The sequence below is a fragment of the Erinaceus europaeus genome, chromosome 2, assembly GCF_950295315.1.
Source record: "Erinaceus europaeus chromosome 2, mEriEur2.1, whole genome shotgun sequence".
Lineage (NCBI taxonomy): Eukaryota > Metazoa > Chordata > Mammalia > Eulipotyphla > Erinaceidae > Erinaceus > Erinaceus europaeus.
This window is the reverse complement of record NC_080163.1, coordinates 190,888,504-190,893,658: the sequence shown is the minus strand read 5'-3', so window position 1 is coordinate 190,893,658 and position 5,155 is coordinate 190,888,504. Positions and strand designations below refer to the sequence as shown.

Sequence of the window (5,155 nt, the reverse complement as noted above, 5' to 3'; positions counted from 1 at the left end):
ACAGAAGGCCTGTTCCTGTCCCCCCATCAGGGATCAGAAGCTGACACACTGACTCCGATGAGGACTCCCGACCCAGACTCAGGCCTCCAGGGCTTTCCAGCTCCCCTGCTGCCTCAGGCTTTCTCAGCTCACCACCACCATCACCTGGGCCCCCCCACCAGGTGACTTTTATTTCAGATGGAAAGAGAGAAGCTTCCTCCTTCAGAGGCCGCGTCTTGTGGTTACCCAGCGGGCATCTCACCTCCTCACAGGTCAGAAACTAGTTCTGTTTGGTTTTGTCTGAAATAGTCTCCTGCTTTGTCAACATTCAGATCTTCATATCTTAGTGATCTTGACAGGTAGGATGTAGGCGAGTAGGCAGATAGTTATGTGACACTTACATACCCAGATGTAGGGAATATATATATATATATATATATATATATATATATGGAATCCTTTTTTAAAAGTTTTATTTATTTATTTATTTTTATGAGAGGGAGCGAGCGAGTGAGAGCACACACATCACTCTAGAAATGTACCTGGCATGGAACTCGGGTCTCTTGCTAGAGGGTCTGACACTGTAGCCACCTCCTGAGCCCGGTGGCCGTGAGGCATCCGAGCGCACGGTTTGCACGGACATTGTGCAGTTCTCAGCTGGGCCTCACGGGGGAGTGATTAAGGTTTGCAAAGACCTTCAGTGAGCTGGATAGATTTCACCTGGGGGAGAAGCCCTGCTAACCAGAGGGGAAAGAGGAGAAAACACCTAAGAGACGCCGGGACGGGACAGAAGACAGTGGCGGAAGAGGAGCGGCGTCTCCACAAAGGACACCACAGTATGTGCCGTCTCCTGCATCTTTGAAATCTTTTGTAGCAAAGCAAAGATGGTGCAGCTGCCGTGTGTGTGTGTGTGTGTGTGTGTGTGTGTGTGTGTGTGTGTGTGTGTGTGTGTCTGTGGTGGGGGGTGCTGTCAGCAGTCTCACAATGGCCTGGGCTTTCCATGGGGCAACCTTGGTCTCAGCAGGTCTCGAACTCTTCTGCCACCCAGAAAACTCAAGCCCTCTGGGTCCATGGGACACTTGGCTGCAGTTTGCTCTTGGCCCCTCAGATGCTCCTGAATCCTTAAATCTTTCTTCTCAGAAAAGCTCTGAGATCTGTTTCTCGGCTGCACTTAAGACCCAGGCACCAGCTGCCGTGCTGGGTAGTCAGAGAGCCGGTGCCGATCCCGCAGGGCCCGAACCTGCTTCCTGCCCTGTTCCAGCCTGTCCTTCTGTCTTGGGGGCTGAAAATTAAAATCATTAATCACTGCGGTTGTGTTCACGGCAGACTTGTTGCCGAGAACTCAGGAAACGGCAGGGCTGGGATCTTACTCACTTTTATGTTCTCTCTGCTTCCTGGTATGTCACTCAGCCCCTGTCCCCTCCTGCCACTCTCAGCCGTCTGGATGGCAGACGAGGCTGGAGTCAAGCTGCAGAGGACAGAGGACGCCCTGCAGACACTTGCAGTTTCTGCCTGAAAAACAAAGACCTGGAGAGGTTTCATGGTTTGTAAGTTTCTCTATGGTTTAAACAACAGGTTTCTAGGGGCCTTCCTCCTCCCCCGGTCTTTATTGAACAAGAGTTAATTAAAATAAACATGATGACAAAAGTAAACTGCTTCATGTTGTCAGTGCAATTCCTACAGCAGCTTGAACTGGAGACCGGGGACTCGAGGTAAGTCACCCCCACAGGGCTACTGAGCCAGCCGCGCCCTCTAAGGCCATTTGGGTCTCCTCCAGGCTGCTGGGCCTAAGGCTCAAGCAAGTGTGAAAAAGTTTCTGGGGGTGTAGAATCCGATCCTGAGACCTGGGACATGAGAGGCAAAAGCTCTCTCAATGTTCCTATGGGGCCTCCCTCCCACCCTCCTCAGACTTTTGCCCACAAGTGTCCTGCAGGACCCAACAAGCAGGAAAAACACTTGTCTCCTGGGGGGATCCGATCCCGGGACCTGGGACTTGAGAGGCGGGAGCGCTGAGCATGTTTCTATTGTACCTCCCACCCACCCTACGCGGATTTTCGCCTACAAGTCTCCTTCAGGCAGCAAAGCTTGACCAAGTGTGAAAAGCATCTGGGGGGTCCTAAGTGTCTAGGGGATCCTGGGGGAGTCCTAGGTGTCTTGGGGGATCCTGGGGGGGGCCTATCGCGGAGGCTCTACCTCCTTCCCTACCCTACCGCACCACCTCCTACCCCCTGCCCCTCCTACCTCCTACCCCCTCCTACCTCCTACCCCCTGCCCCCTCCTACCTCCTACCCCCTGCCCCCTCCTACCTCCTACCCCCTGCCCCCTCCTACCTCCTACCCCCTGCCCTTCCTACCTGCCTCCTTCCCTACCTCGGGAAAAACACTGGGCTCCCGGGGATCCGATCCCGGGACCTGGGGCGTGAGAGGCGAGAGCGCTAGCAGTGTTCCTAAACCCCCCGCCCACCACCTTAAGCAGATTTTAACTTACTTAGCTCTCCACCAGGTCTCATCTCTAAAGCTCAAACACGTGTGAAAATGCTCAGAGCACCGGCCGGCCTCTGACTGATCCCGGGAGCTGGGGGTGAGAGGCGAGAGGCGTCTGCGGGGCTGTCACCCGCCTCCTGGACTTTTCCCCCAAGTCGCCTCCAGGCTGCGGGGAGGGGGAGCTGAGGCCTGAAAAGCTGAAAATGCTTCACACACTGGGGTGGCGGGGTTCCTAGGGGGACTGAACCCCAGACCCGGGACATGAGAAATGTGCGAGTTCCTGGGACATCCCCCCAGCACCCCCAAACTGACTGACAACCTCTTCAGGCTGTGACAACCAAGGACTGAACCCACGGCCCGGGGTCCCGGCTCAGCCCCCCACACCCACACAACTCCCAGCTTGCTGCAGGTGAACCCCGATACAGCAGCCCCTGCTTGGGGAAGGGGACAGGGCGAGAGCTGAACAAAGGGGTAACAGGAGGGGAACCCCAACCCCTGCAGGTGTCCGCAGGCCAGGAGCTGGGGAGCCCCTGGGCTATGGGGACATGGCCGCATCTGTTGACTGTGGAGGCTGGTGCCCTGCCCCTCAGCCCCGTCACCCGGCTGCCCGGCCTTCACCCCCCCCCCCTCCAGCTTTGCCTTCTGATCGCACAGCACCCGCACCCGCAGACTCCACGGGCTGGGCCGGGGCAGCTGTCGGGGCTCTGGACGAAAGGAAAAGCACAGCACAAAGCACCATTTGTAAAAAGCTTTATTAGAGAATGAAGCAGAGAGTCGCTGCAGCCTTGGCGGTGGCTGGGATCAAACTCTGGGCCTCACACACGGAGTCCCTCGCTCTGCCCGCGGTGCCATCTCCCGCCGCAGGTCCTCGGGCCAGGGAGACAGCTCAGCGGGAGAGCGCGGGGCCTGTGCGCCGAGGCCTCCGGTGCCCGCGCTGCTGCCCCGCCCCAGCCCTCCCCCAGGGCCGGCGTCTCCACCCGGGAGCCATTCAGGACGGGGAGGGGGAGAGCTGCACGAGGACTCACCACGCTTCCGGGTGGGGGGGCTGCCGTGGGCCGGGGGGACCCCTCACTGCTCAAGGCTGTTCCCCCAGCGCGGACGGCACAGTCCTGCGTCCACACTGCGATCCCGCCCTGGACACAGGACAGAGCAGCAGCACCGCCATAGCCGCTTGAGTCCGGAATCTGCGCAAGCGCAGACTTGCAGGACACGCCCCCACGCACTAGGGCGTCTTCACATGAGGCCCCGCCCACAGGCTCTGGCCCCGCCCACCAGACAGATCCCAGATAGCCCAAAGCAGGGGGAGGGTGTGGAGCCGCCCCCCAGATTAACCACACCTGAGGCGGCCTCAGCCCTGCCAATCAGCACGTCTGTCCCCAGTAAGGTGACTTATGGCCATAAGTCCAGCTGAGGCGACAGTGGGGCCCTGCAGAGGGGCACCTTGATGTGTGTGTGGCATAAGTAAAACAAACAACACGCCCCTGTGAGTCTCCAGCTCCCTCACTCACACTTCATTCCATGACTTTGAAATGATCTGCCAGCAGAATGGGAGTTTTCAGGAGAAAACACAATCAAGGAGTGAGGGCAACTTAAACCTTTGCTGTCAGCAGACTACAATGCCAGCTGCCTTGATGGGGGTTTATATAGTCCAGCTTGAATGTTAAAGGGGAGAGATGCTTTGTTGCAGGAACTCAGAGACAGAGACGGTGTTATCCGCCATTCTAATATGCTAAAATTAAGGGAAGACAGAACCGTGTGTGGCGAGTCAGTTTCCCCGTGTGAGGTGGTGCAGTCACAGGGGCTCATCTGTTTGTTTCTCTCTTCACCTTAAAAGACTGCAAACACCCTGCCCACATGAGCACTCAAGGGGAGCAAGGCGCAGCCACCAGTGAGAGTTGTGAAATGTCGCCGCCTTGTGGACACAGGTAGAATGCACCTAAAGGGAGACTAGAGCCAAGCAAAGAGCTCCCGAATTTTGAGAGCAAGAGCTCTTTCTGTTTAGAAAAGTTTCCCATTTTAAAGCCTGTTTGCCATAAGAAAAACGGGCAGTGGAAAGAAACAAGTTTACCTCTCCCTTCTCTCGGGACCTCCTAGGCCATCTGGGTGGTTTAGATAATTAGTTTAAGCCTGCAAGAGTGATTATGATGCAAACTACTGTTTGTGTGACAGTTAACATTTAGAAATCCCTGCTCTTTTGCGGCTTACCTGCTGTTCTGAAACAAAGACTGATACTGTAGATAGACACTAGGTGTGCTGTTTAGATACAGGGTTGAGAGAGGAGGGGAAGACAGAAGAGGGAGAGAAAGATCGACACCTGTAGACCTGCTTCACTGCCTGTGAAGTGACCCTCTGAAGGTGTGGGGCTGGGGGCAAACTTAATGAGTGGTGAAGTAGGGCTGCAGATGTCTCCCTGTCTCTATCTCCCTCTCTCCCTTTCCCTCTCCCCTCTCAATTTCTGTCTCTATCCAATAATAACTAATACAATTTATAAAGTAAAAAAAAAAATAATAATTTTTAAAGAGAGAGATACCTGCAGCCCTGCTTCACCACTCATGAAGCATCCCCCCTGGGCAGACTTCACAGATACCAATGTGTCCCAAAACCCTAACCTCTCCAGAGCCTTATGCCAGCTTCCTTCATTGTGGTGGAGGCCAGGCTGGACCCTTCATGGCACAATGGAGAAGCAGCATACT

General features: G+C 55.5%; 1 long non-coding RNA gene across 1 annotated transcript; it reads left to right on the top strand.

Moving 5' to 3' along the window:
* The first annotated feature begins 630 nt into the window (after positions 1-630).
* On the top strand, positions 631-1,631 carry LOC132536836 (uncharacterized). The gene is made up of 2 exons (XR_009548376.1): positions 631-815; positions 1,390-1,631. It is a non-coding gene; the product is annotated as an uncharacterized LOC132536836 (long non-coding RNA).
* The last annotated feature ends 3,524 nt before the right edge of the window (positions 1,632-5,155 follow it).